Source organism: Pelodiscus sinensis, chromosome 5 (genome assembly GCF_052426305.1).
Source record: "Pelodiscus sinensis isolate ZL-2025 chromosome 5, ASM5242630v1, whole genome shotgun sequence".
Lineage (NCBI taxonomy): Eukaryota > Metazoa > Chordata > Testudines > Trionychidae > Pelodiscus > Pelodiscus sinensis.
Window position 1 is genome coordinate 129386120 of NC_143056.1, and position 15077 is coordinate 129401196.

The following is a 15077-nucleotide window of genomic DNA, read 5'->3' on the forward strand; positions in this document are numbered from 1 at the left end:
CTCTGGGAAAGGTGGTTACTGCTTTAAACGGTGAAGTGAATCTTTCCCCTTAGCGGTGAGTCAGTCTCTGGCTCTCGTATCCTGCTTCTCTGCTTTCCTTACCCACACATTTTTCATCAGGGTTTCTAAATCTGTCTGTGTGCGCGCGCGCACACACACACACACACACACACACACAGTTGGAACAAGGGGCATCAGATGAGGTCATGCTGAATTGAGCTAGGTTTCTTGTACTGTCTCTTTCTGATACATTGTGTGACTGACTGGAGCTGTGAGTCAGCTTCTGAGCTTATCTGATGGAGGATAGGTGGGGCAGACTTGACGACTCACAGAGCACCCTTACTTAGAGATGTATAGAGATGTAAAATCCCATTTAAATGGCTTGTTTAACTGATTTTAAAGGGTGTGGGTGCATGGGGGCCCCCCCTCGCGCGCGCGCGCACACACACACACACCCCTCCAGCTGGGCTGGAATGACACCTTCACGCCCCCCCCCCCCCCCCCCCCCCCCCCGCACCACAGGGCAGGGGCTGCTCCAGTCTGGCCAAAGCAGCCCCGCCCTGTAGTGCCCTGCACCCGTGGGGCTGGAACAGTTCCCTGCTTGTGGTAGGTGCTCTAGCCCCACTAGTCAACCTTCACTGGTAATCCTCATTCATTAAGGGTGAGCCGTACCCAGTTAAAACTTCACATCCCTAGTATAAAGCACGCCAGCATGGTTTGTGTGGAAGGCAATTGCCACCTCACTGTGCAGATTTCCTCTTCCTGGAAATTCTATATTGAACTGATTTCAGTTACTCCCTGTGCACCACTCCCACATGGAACATGACTTCAGCCTCTGTGAGCCACCTGCCTGTTTGTTCAGAGTGGTGAAACAGGAGTGCCATGAATTAACTGGTAAGGCTTCATTTGCAGGAGATGTGGGATGGGCTCAGAGGAGGTGGTGTATGTCTGGGTGAGGGAATGAACAGAAATCAATCTTGAAGTCTTATTTTTCCAGCTGTTCAGTAGTGGAAGAAGTCCCTCAGTGACTGAAGCTTGTAAATGGAATATAAAACTGCAGGGCATTCTGAAGGGAGCAGTCATTCTTCCATCAGTGGGATGGTAGCAGAAACAGGTGCTCCAAATGCCATTCTTCTTTGAGTCTGGGATCTTCAGTAGTTCAAAAATCCCTGTTCTGGGTGTCAGATATTGACATTAGAGGTGGACAGGAGATAGATATGGGAGCTTTTCTTTGCAGGAGATTGCCAGTGCACCTCAAGCTGCAGCAGCTATCCCTCCTCTCCCGGCCCCACCAAATCACTTCAGGTTCATCCTATTTCCCTGTGTGCCTCATGCTTTCTCTTATCTCCTCTTCCCCCCAAATACCTGATGCAGAGTAGCCTCCAGACTTCCTGCATTGTCCCCATGGTTCAACATGAGGCTTCAGTAATGACAGAGCTATAGTGCAGGTGGGGTGTTGGTGCAATGGGGACATCTTGGTATATGCTGTTTGGCTGCTCCTGGATGAGAGGTGCTGTTCCTCAACTGCAGATATCCATGAAACTAGATTGCCCTTGTTAACTGGCTTCCCCAGTGTGATCATCTGCTGGTATTGCAGTGTCTGTTGTAGGGTACAGACGTGAGTCCTCTGCAGAATAGTCTGATCTAAATCCCTTCTTTGCTGCTGTGGCTCTGCTAGCCCTCCCCAACTGCTGCACTTTTTCCTCTCCTTGTGAGAAGGCCACACTCCTGGCTGGCTGGCACAGTGTTGTGTTGTCTGCACAGCTCATTCGTCTCTCCACAGGGGACTTTGCTCCTTTTGTAGCTGATAGGAGAGGCCTTATCTCTGGGAACTTACAGGGCCTCTGTTTGCTTTAAAGCGGTGCTGGACTGACTTTTCCATTGAGTGTCTTATGAGGGGGGAATAGGGAACAAAGGCAAGGGAATCCCAACCGGCAGATGATGCTATCTCTAGCCCTGGGGAAGCTGGTGGTGGCTGCCCAGCTGCTCCTAGGGCAGGGGGAGCTCCACAAGATGTGGAGCACCCTCTGTCGGTGGAGAGCTTGGACCTGTCACGGACAGGGGCTGCTGCCGTGAAGCAGACTGTTCATTGTGGGCAGAGGCTGCTGCATGGAAAACACCCCTGCTCACCCCTCCACACTGCTGCCTCTGAGAAGCATCACTGCAGAGACGGTGCTGTGGGGGGAACTGGCTTTTAAGCTGGCTCCCTCCAGCAACTGGCTCCTGCTCCCTTCTCCTGTCCCACTGCCTTTAATACAGAGGCAGCAAGGGGTGGGGGGGCTGGAAATGTGAGTAGTTGACTAGATTAACCGATAAGCCTAGGCTTATCTGTTAATTGTATAGTGGACTACTCATCTACATCCCTATAAAGAAGTGGCTGGGATGAGGGGTCTGACAAGAGGAAGGATGTAGGAGCAGGCTGGGGGGGTATGCGTGCAGGATCTGGGTGTGATGGAGGGCTTGGGAGGATGCAAGGGATCAGGGCATATTGCCTGGTGGGTGTAAGTGGCTCTGCACAGCTGGGCATGCTGTAGGGAAGTGCTCCCTGAAGACACTGCCCCCTACCTCTCCCATTGGCTGTGATTTCCAGCCAATGAGAGCAATGGGGGGGTGGGTAATGTGCCTGCCTGGTGTACATCTTTCCCCTTGGCAGGCATGGCTCCTTTTTCTTGCAGCAGCTAGTGCTCCATGTGGCTGAAGCACTAGCACCAGACTGCCCTGCTGCTGGGGGGTAGGACATGGGCTAAGCCCTGAGCGTTGGGGGCTGGATCAGGGCAAGCCAGAGGTCAGGTTCCCCACCCATGCTGTAGAGAAGGAAATGAGTTTTTATTTCAAGGCTCTAGGAGGAAAAGGTGAAGGGTAGGGTTCCGACCCACAGCTGTGGTGGGAGGAGGAGGACTTGATGTATAGGATCTAGGGTTTTAACTAGCTTCTCTTCAATGCTGTCTTGTAAGGAGGTTCCAGTAGGCACAGAGGCAGAAGCTGTTGTGCTGAACTTTAAATCTGTAGTCTTTTCCCTGCCCCCTACCCAGAGTCCCAGCTTCATCACCTGCTGTGCCTGTTGTGAAATGGACTCTTCAGGCTGGCTTTAGGGGTGTGGGTGGGGGGCAGTGCGGTGGGAAGAGGGAGGCTATTTTCCCTGACACAGAGATCTGTACTGGGCAGAGTGGGAGTTCTGGCTGGGGATTGGCAGACAGGCAACTCTGGAATGCTCTGGCCCACTTCCCAGAATCCAGCACTTTGTATTTGTTTGTTTCTGAGCCTGAGGTCTGGTGCTACTGTGACAGGAAGTGGGAAAGCTGGGAGGGAGAAGGAGGGGGGAGATGTCTGCGTGTGTGCCTGTGAAATCCCTTTGTCCCCAGAGAGCAGCTCAGCCTCAGCTGCAAATTCCCACAGAGAAGAGAGCTTCCTTTGTGCTGCTGAAGTGTTTCCAACATGTGAAACTCCTGCACTGGGGTGGGGGCTGTGAAGTGTGAAGCTTAGCGTGGGTGCCCATACCTGGTTATGTGGATCCTACTGTGCTTGGAAGGGAGGCTGGTGTGCATGGAGGGGGGCAGGCAGGCAGTTCTGGGGTATGAATCCAGCTCTTGCTGGGTCGTGGACCCTGGCATTAGTGTCCTGGTACGTGCCTCATGTTGGAAGGTATAGTCCACTGTGGCATTTGTAAGTAGAGGGGGAGCTGACTGGCTGCATCTTGAATGCAATGGACTCCACTTCTCCTAGCAGCAGGGAATGGCTGTGCTGTGGGGAGGGGGAGCTGAGGCTAATTCCTGTGGCTGTATTATTTAGAACAGTGGTGGGGCAACCTGTAGCCCATTGGGGTTCTATGTGTGGCCCACGAGAAATTTTGTTTACCACTGCCCATGCACAGGGCTTCCAGATTCTTCTGGTTTTTTGTCCCTGTAGGTGTTTTTCTTCCTGCTGTTAAAGTGGCACGCACTTAAACCAAGGGCACGTGAAGTGAATTGCATGCTGATTGCACACAACATTGACTCTGAGCTGTGGGCTCTCTGCATCCCACAAACTAGGCACACAAGTGCATTTAGCAAAACTATGCTGTCTCCAGAGACTGTCTTGGTTGTGCCAGTCTGGGCCGCATCTCAGTGAGCCGCAACTCTGATCTAGCATGCAGTGGTTTGGCTCCTCATGGAGCTGCTTTTGGTATGGTACTGCCCCTTCCTCTCAAAGTGGGGCACTCTGCTCTCTGATGCCCTGAGTCCTTAGGAAGTGAGTACAGGGAGAAACCAGTCCAGGTAACATGAAACCTGTTACAGGCTGCATTTTTTTTTAAAGCCTAGTACAAACTCTTAACATGGGTCCCCCTCCCACACACCTACCACAATTTGCAACCTGGGCTAGTGTATCATTTCTTCCTCCCCCTCCCATGGAGGCTGCCCCACCATGGTCAGTGGTCCCCCTCTCTTTCTCTGCTGCCTACCCACTCTCAAATCTGAACACAGAGAGGAGGATCTGGTCACAGAGGAGTGAGGAAGTGCCTGTACAAGGATAATTCACCTCTGTCTAGACAAATGGAACGAATAACTTCTTTTATTCTGCTTTTCTCCCAATCTGTATGGAACCCCAGCTGTGTAAGGAATGGGGGCTTCTCAAGCACTTGTGTAGCTTAGCTGAGCCTACAGCCTTTCTCTAAGAAGGGCAACCCTTGAACATGCACACATACAAATCTGCCTTTCACTGCCCAAGAGGACAGCTGCCCTGGAGCCAGATTGCTGACATACCAGTGGAACAATCTTTTCACTTTGTTCTACTGCCGACTGCACTGCTTTTTCCCCTTGTGCCAGCTCCGCTTGACTTACAGGAGGAGGAAGAGAGAACCAAGAGAGGCGGCATATGATATAACCCAAGTTACAGCCTGGGGAGGCCACTGCTCGTATTGGCCGCCTGTTGCGATGGCTGCTGGTGTTTCTCAGCAAGGTGACTGAATTGCCTTGGCATGGGGGCTCAGGAGAGGTCTGTAGAAGTTTTGGGTGGATTGAATGTGGAGGCTGAACTCTGTTGATACCCCAATAGCATGTGGGGGAATCCCCACTATTACTCAGTAAGCCTCTTGTCTGGGTAAAAGGATTTCCTCCTTTGCAACTGAAATGGATGTAGGAACCTGTGGTAAACTGGTTCAAACTTTTCCATTCCACATCCCCATAACTACCCTTCTATGATCTTACTTCCAATTCCTTGGCTGACTGCTCATGACAAGGAAACTTGTCCTCTAGACCTGACTACTGTAAAGAGTAAAGTCCCATTCTTGAGACTGTTCTTTCTTGTGGGAGGAGAGTTCCATCTATTTCCTCTCCTCTCTTTTTTTCCTTCAGGCACCCAACCCCATCTAGTGTGTATATGCCCTGCCCTCTCTTATCTCTTCTTCCTTATCAACCTCTCTTAGTTGCTGAACCTCCCCATATAAGGCTAAATGAGCTGTTGGGTGGGTGTCAGCAGGGATGCAGGTAATGCTCATAGGAGGCCTTCCTAATTTAGGTATGTAATCCTCATTTCTGGAGTGGTGGGAGGTGGCAGGGAGTGGGGGAAAGGGAGGCATTCTGATATCAGTGTGACTAGTTAGACCAGTCCTGTGTGTGTCACACTCTAGGGAGCAGTTTTCTTTCAGTCCTAGGCCCATGCTTCTCTCAGCATGAGACACACCCTGAATCTAGCCAGAGCCTCATTGCTGAAGTGTGCCTCATTACAAGGAGGCTGGGCTCGCGCATACTGGATGAGTATATGGTGTCTAAAGTGCCTGCATGTAGAAGATCCAGCCCTCCAAGGAGGGAAGCAGCTGACTCTGGAGGCATAAGGGAGTGCAAAGTCCATGTTGTGCTTTAGAACTATGCTTGTGGCTTTTCATGTCAGGTTTCCTAGGAAAGTACCTTTTACTTTTCTAGGGAGGGGGAGGAAAGAGGGGTCGAGGCCACAACAGTGGGAGGTAGAATGGAATGAAACAGAAAGCAAAGATGAGTTTCGGAAGCACCAAAGTTCATCTGGAGAACCTGAAAGCTGTCAGAGCAGCGGATAGTGCAAACAAGGCTAACTGTGGTGATGGCATCTGTCCACTGAGAACTGACCTGGAAGTCCCAGCTCTCTTCATTCAGACAACCATGGTGCAATGTGGCATGTCTGTCAGCACGAAACTACTTATTTCTCTCTCCCTTCAGGCTATTTCAGAATCTTCTTTAGTAGGGGAAAAGCTAAAGGCCAGGTAGTGTTCTGAGGTGTGTACTCCTTCATGGGCACTTTGCCACTGAGTGCTGAGTCACTTCTAGATTTAACAGTCAGAGTCGCAGCCAAAAATGTTCCTGATCTAGCAACTTGGCCAACTCCAGATTTGACAGTGTTTTGATGAATCAAAGCTTTTGACTTGGTGCTGCTGCTTGCTGTCTATTCTACCTTTTTTGCTGCTAGTTAGGTCCTCCTCCTCCTATGAAATTGACACACTTTTTTGTTTAACCTGCAATTTTGTCCAACTCTTTTTTGATGACAGTCTGAGTTGTCAGCCATTTTGTTGTATCACTTAAAAAAAAAAATCTTGGCCAGATCATTGGGAACCAGAATTGAGACTCTCTAGATCTTTCCGGAGTGTTTGGGGCACAACAGATGTCATGTGCTCCCGTGTACTGAGTGTGGAAATAAGAGGTTAACTTTCCCCCTCTACTATTACTGTCTAGATTAGAACCAGTTCAGGACTCCTGAGCTCTTACGCTCTCACTGTGTGACTTGCACAAGCCAATTTGCCTCTCCCCAGGCCACTGGAAAACTAATACTAGGGCTAATGCGTTGATCATAGCGGGCAGGAGTGCCCCGAGGCCGGCTGTGGCAGCTGGCGCCCCCCAGGTGGAAGGGGCGATCGGTGCCCCCGCCTGCATGGCCGTTAATGGCCATGACTTAATCATCGGGCACCCAGTGATGTCATCATCGGTGCCCTAGGGGGCTGCCGAGTCTGCCTAGGCTCACGGGCTGCCCCTGATAAGGGGTTAAAGATAGCTAATTCTTACCTGTAAAAATATTTTCAGGAGCTTTGTTCAGGGGGTGTGTGGGTTTTTAAAAAGCAAAACAAACTAGCCAATTCATACTGAAGGTTAGGAGCTTTGCTGAATTAGCAGAGGTGAACTAGTGCAGAGTAATGCACCATCACCACATACTTCTCTACTATCCTACCATTATAATGATTTATGCTTAATTTTTACAAATTTCACCATGGCATGTGATTTGCATCTTGATAACATGATGCCTCTGCTCTTAAAGGACAAGTTTGGATGTGAGGACTGTTTCTTGTTGAGAGGATGGAATGACAAGTGACCTTGTGCCAATGTGTGGGGTGTTTTTTTTAAGTTAGTTCTTGACCGCCCATTATCTCCTCCAGTGGTCTGAGACGTGTTTATTTGGAAAGAGCTCTTGGAGTAGGTCAGCCCCATATTGATGTCAGGGCTGTCTCTCACCTAACCCACCTGGCTTTAGGTGGTGGTGTATAACATGAAGGTATCCTGGACTATGAAGTTCAGGGCCATGGGCATGCGTTCTGTTCATTCTTATGGTGTTGAAGGCTGCTGATAGAATAAGCACTTCTGACTTGTCTGTGGATCTTTGAAGGGGAGTTTCTCCTTCCTTTGGTGAAACCTCTAGAGTTGTGACATGAAGTTCTGTAGGGGTGTCTAGTTTCACCATCCAGTGACCAGGAGGGTAAACACATCTTGGCTGAGTATCTGTCTCTTTGAGTTGGGGGTGGTGCTGTCTTTGTGCTCTCCCAGAAATGAAGTGGGCCTTTTTCCAGGCAAAACTTAAGTGATGTTCATGGGAGATTGGTGAGATGATCTCACACTGCTGTGCATGACCAATATCTTGCCACTGTGGTTCTTGGTCACTGGATTTAATGGCTACAGGTAGCAGTTGTGCAGTAGTTCTCACCTTTCAGCTTTCAGGTCCACTTTAGACTATTTTCCTCTGGTTCAGATCTTGTCCCAGTGGTCCTGCTTTTGGGGCTTCATGGCTTGAGGGGGTGGACTCTACCCTCAGGGACCCTAAAAGCATCATTTCAACACAGTGCACAGCCCAACTTGAGTTAAATAGGCAGGGGCACAGCCAGATTTTCAAACCAAGGCATTTGAAAAACTCTGCTCCAAAATATTCAGTGTGTTAGCTTCCCAGTAGGTATTGAGCAGAGAAAGGGATTATGTATGGAGTAGGGCGGGTGGGAGAAGAGAGGGTGTCTTGATATTAGCCTTGTAAGCTGGTTGCCCCTTACCTTACAAGCGTTGCATTTATAAATCTGGAGTGTCTAGCTGATCTGCAAAATAATTTGTGGAGATGTATCTTGGGGGGGGTGTGTGTGTGTGTGTGTGTGTGTGTGTGTGTGTGTGGTGTGTTTTTTAATCCTGCCACTTGGAATGTGAGCGACTAGTCAACATGCTAGTCGACTAGTCCCTTTCCCCCCTCCCCCTGCCCGCTGCCTCTAATAAAAAATAAAAAACGAGAGAGAGACAGTAGGGGTGAGGAGAGGAAGAGGCACTTCAAAGAGTCAGCGCCTGTGGAGCCTAGGGTCAGCTGGGGACTCCCCCTCTGGTCCCATACTCCCTGTAGTGCTTTTGCCTCTGAAGTGTAGCAACAGCCCCAAGGCGGAGGGGCCTTTATCGACTAATTGACCAGTCAATGCAAATTGCATCGATTATTCCATTAGTCAATCGAAATTTTACATCCCTACCTGCCACCCACCACTTAAAGTATATAGGCACATTTAGCATAAACTTGATAGCAACAGGGGAATCCCTAGTGGATTTCAGGGGGAGTCTGTCACTTTCCCTATTTGGGGTAAAGACTCTGCATTAAAGTAGAGGTTTTAAACTTTTTTTTTTTTTTCCTGAGGCTGGCTTGTTTCCAGGTAAATGTTTTTTATGTGGGTTGTTTTGGGTAGAAGTCTCTCAGCCAGTCTTGGGGGATAGGGATGTCAACATGTAGTCAACTATACAATTAACTGATGAGCTGGTGCTGGGGAGCTTAGGCTTGGCAGTGCTGCCTGCCCCTCCACTCTGCTGCTGCTGCTGCTGCCTCTATCAGAGGCGGCAGGGGAGGCTGCCACAAAGCCTCTGTCGGCAGCGGGCCCAAGCTCCCTGCAGAGAGAGGCTGGCCCCTGTCAGCGGCCCCTGTCTGCAGGGGTCTGAGCTCCCTATGGACAGGAGGTGGAGTATCCTCTGTCCACAGGGAGCTCAGACCCCTCTCAGACAGGGACTGCTGCCACACTGTTGCTGTCTCTGTATCAGAGGCAGCAGTATGGAGAGGCAGGCAGCCAGTCTTCACAGGAAGCTGGTTTTTAAACTGGCTTCCCTCATGGGCCAGCTCCCACCTGGCACCTTGCACTGCTGCCTCTGATATAGAGGCAGAAGCATGGGGTAGCAGGGGTCTCCTTGGGAGTGGGACCGGAGTGCACTGGCTGCTGGGCTTGTCCCCGGGGTTTATCGAATAGTTGAGTAAACAATAAGAATTTATGTGGTTACTCAACTATTCAGTTACCCAATATCTAAAGTTCCTTTAGGGGATGACAAGGCTTTGGAAGAAGAAAGCATCCTAAAGATTCTCAGATGCTAGATGTGCCTTGTTTTCCCTTTCCCCTTCTCTCTCTTCTCCTCCCCCCCCCCCCCCCCAATTTATTTCCACAGCTCTATCCCTTTGACCCAGAGTGCTTTGTTTCCTAGCTTTTGCATGCTTTGTGAGTCACATCTTTATGGAGAAGCACAGCTGTTGGTGGTTCATAGATCAAAACTTGGTCTGATGCAGCTGAGGCTTGATTTTTGCTGACTTTTTTTGGAGCTTGGGACCAGGGCCTCATACTGTCATCAGAAACTGACTAGTGGAGAGAGGACTGCATGAGCTGTTGCTGCATTGTGTGAATTAACAGTAATGAAGTACTATTCAGATACCACCAATGTGCCACTTCAGTGTAGGGATGTAAAATCCCATTTAATTAGTTGACCAGTTAGACTTAATGTTTACCCAGTTAACTGATTAAACTGGGGGTGGGGGAGCACTCCAGTATGGCTGTTACTGGCCCCATGTGGGGCAGCAGCTCCCAGCCCACATGGGGATGGAAGTAGGGCTTTTGGCTCAAGTGGGCTGGGAGCTGGCAGCTCTGCACGGGTTGGAGCAGCCTTCCTGGGTGGGCTGCAGGCATGACGCTCCTCCCGGAATATTGGTTAACTGTTACAGGTGATGTTTACTGGGTTACGGGTGATGCTTCCTGAATAACCCATTAACTTCCCTAATTGGGGGTGTGTGTGTCTTGAGTAGAGCATTTTTGATGTTGAACAGTGGGGGCAGCTGAAGGAGCTGTTTCAGACTGGCAATGCAGTCTGAGAGCTGAATACTGAATAAGGTAGGACATTGCTGTGCTTGGGATTAGGGTGTTCTGTATGTAATCTATTCTAGAACAAGTACTGCTTAGTACTACTAAAAACCTAGCTCTTGGATGCCTATACGGAATGAGTCCTTGAAAGATGCTGCATTCTGTAATAGCTAGGGCTTTAGTATGGGACTTGGAAAAGAACTCAGGTTTTCTCAGCTCTTCCACTGACCTGCTGGGAAGCCTTGTGCATGTTGCTTTGCCTGCTTCACCTCCTGCCCTTTGCTTTGCGTTGTTAGATAGCTCCTGCCCTAGAGAGTTTATACAACTCAGTTTATATGCAGCACGTAGCACAACAGGGATCCGAGATGCTACTGTGGGAAAGGGGCAATAACCATGAATGCTGGTCTGCAAAGGTTCCTTGTTACACATGTTCACCTGGAGGAAGATTGTACCTTGTTTGTCGGAGTACATGTGCCAGCTTGGGGTGGTTTACAGCCATTACTCATCAATACTTGACAAGCCTGATCTGGTGGACTACGTGTTTGATGCACTCTGGTCCTCAAGGCTGAACAAGTGAACCAGACTGGCATGTGGGTGTCTGCCTGGTCTGGAGTGCCTCTTACACTGATGCACTCCACCCTGGGAGAGGGGAAGAAAAGGCATAATTAAGTGCCCTCTGGCTGATGGGGGGTGGAGGGGGGGCACTGATCTCTCTACAGTGCTGGTTCTCCCCCTGAGGAAAGGGGGGGGATCATGGATTTCAGGGTGTCAGTCCTATCCGTTTCCCTGACTGTAAGGACAGTTCTGACCCTTTCCTGTTGTGTGGGTTACTGTGTGGAAAACACTGGGATTGTAGTTTTAGCTAGAAGAGGGCCTGGATGAATCTTCAGGGAAGCCCAACATGACTGACTATAATGCAAGAATAAAGACACAGTAAGGAACTGAATTCTCTCCCCTTGTTTGTCTCGTGGGCTGTAACATGGAGGAGACAGGAAGGAAACTGCCTCATAGGAATGTAGCAGTAATATCTTGTACATCACACTCCTAACCATTCTGTTTGTTGCATTAAGTTAGGGAACTAAATAACAGGCTAAGAGCATCTGTTAAAACAAATTTCCAAAAGGGCATGGGCTGGCTAAGTGTGCCTTGGGACAGGCGACCCCAACCAGCTGGGTTGCAGTATCTTTTAGGAATACAGCCCTCTCTGCCATAGTATTTTGAACACCTCAGTGTCTTTAATATTTATCCTTGCAACACTTATGTGAGGCAGCATGGAGCTATTAGCTGCTCAGTGCCTCAATTCTCGCCTCTAAAATGAGGATAAATGATTCACCCAAGGTCTCTATCAGAAATCTGTGGCAGAGTAGGAGATTTGAGTGTAGGGCTCAAGTTCTAGGTTCATTCCCTGACTACTGGACTGTCCTTCCTCCTTTGGTTTGAAAATTACCTATTCCACATGGCTAAGCGAGCAGGTGATCCCAAGGGGACGGTGGGAAGCTGTTACCACATGTGCTGTGAAGACGAGTAGTCCTGTCTCACCTTAGACAAATTATATAGAATCATGAGCTTCCATGGGCAAGTGGGTTTTACCCATGAAAGCTCATGATTCTGTGTGTGTGTTAGTCTGTAAGGTGTCACAGGAGCCACAGGACTACTTGTCTTTAAAGTTACAGACCCTGAGGGATAGTTATGTTACTTTTTGTGCTATGAAGAGACAGGAGTAGCAGTTTTAAGACTGACTGGGAATTGGGTGGCAGACCCTTAAATAAATTCCTTCTTAAGGATGTTAAATTGCAAGTAATTGACTAATCGAATAATTGATGCATTTTGTACTGACTAGTTGATGGGGTGCCTCCACCTTTGAAGTGTAGCAACAGCCTTAAAAGGTGAAAGCACTGGGCAGGAGTCCTCAGCTGATCCTGGGCTCGAAGCAGCGCTGCTGCTTTGAAATGCCACGTGCAGCTTGGGGACCAGTTGACCTCGGGCTGCATGCCATTAAGCCTGGGGTCTAGCCCTAGGCTCCATGAGGTGTTGCTGCTATGAAGTACCCTTTCCTCCCCCCCCCACCCCCACCCGCTGCCTTTCTGATAGAGGCAGTGTGGAGGGAGAGGGGGAGAACAACTATTCGACTAGCCTGTCAACAGTCTGATAAGCAAATGTTTATCAGATAGTTGACTAGTTGTTCCATCCCTATTCCCTCTGGGGAGGGGGTGACTTCCCCCCCTCCCTCCAAGGATGGAGTACAGGTCAGAATTCTGCTCTGGAAACTAACATTGGAGAAGCAGAACAAACAGACCAAAAGTTCTAGCAATGGGTTTGAGAAGTGCCTCTGAGACCCCAGGGGTGTGATGATGCTCAGCCCTCAGGGAACTAGCTCCTTCACTGTTTCGCTGGCTAACACTTGAGTGCAGTCCTTGGTTCTCAATCAGTGGGTCTCAAACATCTTTAGTGGTGACCCTTTCACGCAGCAAGTCTCAGCATAATGCCCCTTAAATATAAAAATAATTTTTAATAACACCATTTTAAATGCTGGCGGCAAAGAGACTTGGTGAAGTCTCACAGCTCATGACTCCCACACAATAACCTTGCAACCCTGTGAGCAGTCACAGCCCCAAGATTGAGAACCCCTGTGTTAGTGAAGGGGGAAAGGTTTCTGTCTGCTGGCAGGTCAGCTCTGCCCTGTCTGCAAGTTTTGGCTTGCAGTCTCTAACCATAGGTTTGTGTTCTTAAATGTTAGGTCATGCGGGTACATTGTTCTTCCTCACCCCCACCTCTGTACTTAGTATATGCTGGAGCCCATGGGCTAGTAAGGCAGCCTTAGGCCCAGTCCTCACCCTTACTTAGTGGCAGTGGAAAAAGTCACCCACAGCAACCATTTGGGACTGGCAGCCTGCAGTCATTGCTCTCTGACCAGACTAGGGCTTCCTTCCCACCCCAAAACTATGACCCAGTTTACACGTGGGCATATGCTCTGATCTCCCTTCCTCACACTCTGGCTGAAGCTCAGTAGGCTTGGTATCTACCTGTAAAATTTGTCAGCTTGCTGCATTGCAGCCCAACTGGAATAGCATGAGTGCTGGAAGATAAAGCAAGCTGACTTGTGTACTGGGAGAGGAAGCTAGTGCTGGTGGGGATGGGTGTGTGCATGCAGATCATGGTCTCTTCTGCTCATGCTTAGGATGTGCCCAGCAGTAGAACTGGATTTTTTTTATTGGTGAAAGAAGATTACAGGGCGGAGGCCACCAGATGTTAAAATGCAATTCAGACAGTCTCCAGAGCAAATTAAAAAAAAATCTCTTGCTGGGCTCAAAGTCCTCTCTGTGCTGTAGTACTTGATAAGAACTGAAGCCAAGATGGCTATTGTGCCTCTTAGCAGGTCTTATTCCTTCTTCTAAAAGGGGCAGGTCTGGTTTAGTTTTACTGCGTCACAAATGAAATGATTGGAAAGTCTGTGCTTTTAGCGATCCATGCACTGGAGTAACTGGGTTTGATGTATGTTGTGGTTGAGGGGCATGGGTGGAGTCCAGGGTTGGACATCAGCAGGAGAGGGTAGGGCATGCACTGGGTGGGGGGAGGTGGAATGCAAAACAGACACTCTGGGCCTGGATTGTGAAGAACAGACACATACATTCTCCAAGCACTGGTGTCTTGCTGGGGAGCGTGGGAAAGTGAGCCAAGGCAGCTGGCGCAGAAGCTGGACTAGTCCTCACATGTCTGCCCTCCCTGTCACGGCTGTGTATGTTGCTAAAATACTTTAGCAGATGTGCTGGGACATAGCGGCTCTGAGGGCGGCCCACCTCTTGACTCCAATGCAGGTTTCTCAGGTGGGTGGGTGCTGAAGGGGCTAGTAAGGAACTACCTTGGCTGGGTGAACCCATGGGAGTGCATCCAGACACAATTAGGAGGTAGCAGGACCTTTGGAATTGAGTGGGCAACACTGGGGCAAGTCTGTTCAGAGCCATTTTTCAGTGAGGTAAGATCCTGTGTTAGATGCTGCACAAGGTGTGTACAGCTGACCCCAAGGTGCCCCCACTGGTGAGAGGCAGTCTCTCCTCCCATGACAATCTCCATCCCTTGCAGAAAGGGATGGCAATGTTGTTTGAAGGTCACATTAAGCAATTCCATGTCACCCATAATGCCCTATTACCCCTGTTCATTTTCGACATGCCCTCTGTTGCCTCCCTCCTTCCCATGTTATATTCACTCTGTTTTATCCCCTGACTGTCTCTACAGCTCTCTTCCCTCCTGTTTCCTCATTGGTGGTGGCTGGGCTGCTTCTCCCATGATTTTTTGCATCTAGACCTGGCTGTGCTGTGCCTTAGCCAATCGAATCCCATCTTCCTTCCTTACAGGTGTGTATGGAAAACTGTTCATTTTAATATTGAATTAAAACCTTTTGATTCCCTCCTTTTTCACTATATATAATTCTCTGCCAACACAGAAGGTGGGTCAGAAGGCAGTGTGACACCCTCACTTTTAGGGTTTAGGGCCACAGACCCTCCTCACAACTAGTCTTAATGTCCTAGGTCTCAGTGGATTGAGTCATATTGTCTAAAGCAGAGGTAGGGAACCAATTTTGGGTCTGGGGCCATTTACCCACAGAAAAATCAGTCGGTGGGGAGGGCCGCACACAAGTGAAAAGTTTAAAAACAAATAACTCACTCACTGATGAGGCCCCCGACTGAGAAGGAGGGAGACACTGCACATTCCTCTTGCACACCAGAGCCTAGGAGGG

At 49.4% G+C, this 15077-nt stretch overlaps 1 protein-coding gene across 7 annotated transcripts in view; it reads left to right on the forward strand.

Annotated features, from left to right (window-relative positions):
• The window catches only part of CTNND1 (catenin delta 1), a 47818-nt gene that overhangs the window by 9614 nt on the left and 23127 nt on the right, over positions 1 to 15077 (forward strand). For 5 of the 7 annotated variants that reach the window (XM_025182183.3, XM_014571027.4, XM_014571032.4 and 2 more), the window contains exon 3: positions 14576 to 14694. The exons of the other annotated variants lie outside the window; for them this stretch is intronic. The gene's annotated coding sequence lies outside the window, so the exon portion shown is untranslated. The remainder of the gene's footprint in view (positions 1 to 14575; positions 14695 to 15077) is intronic. 7 annotated transcript variants of the gene reach the window in all.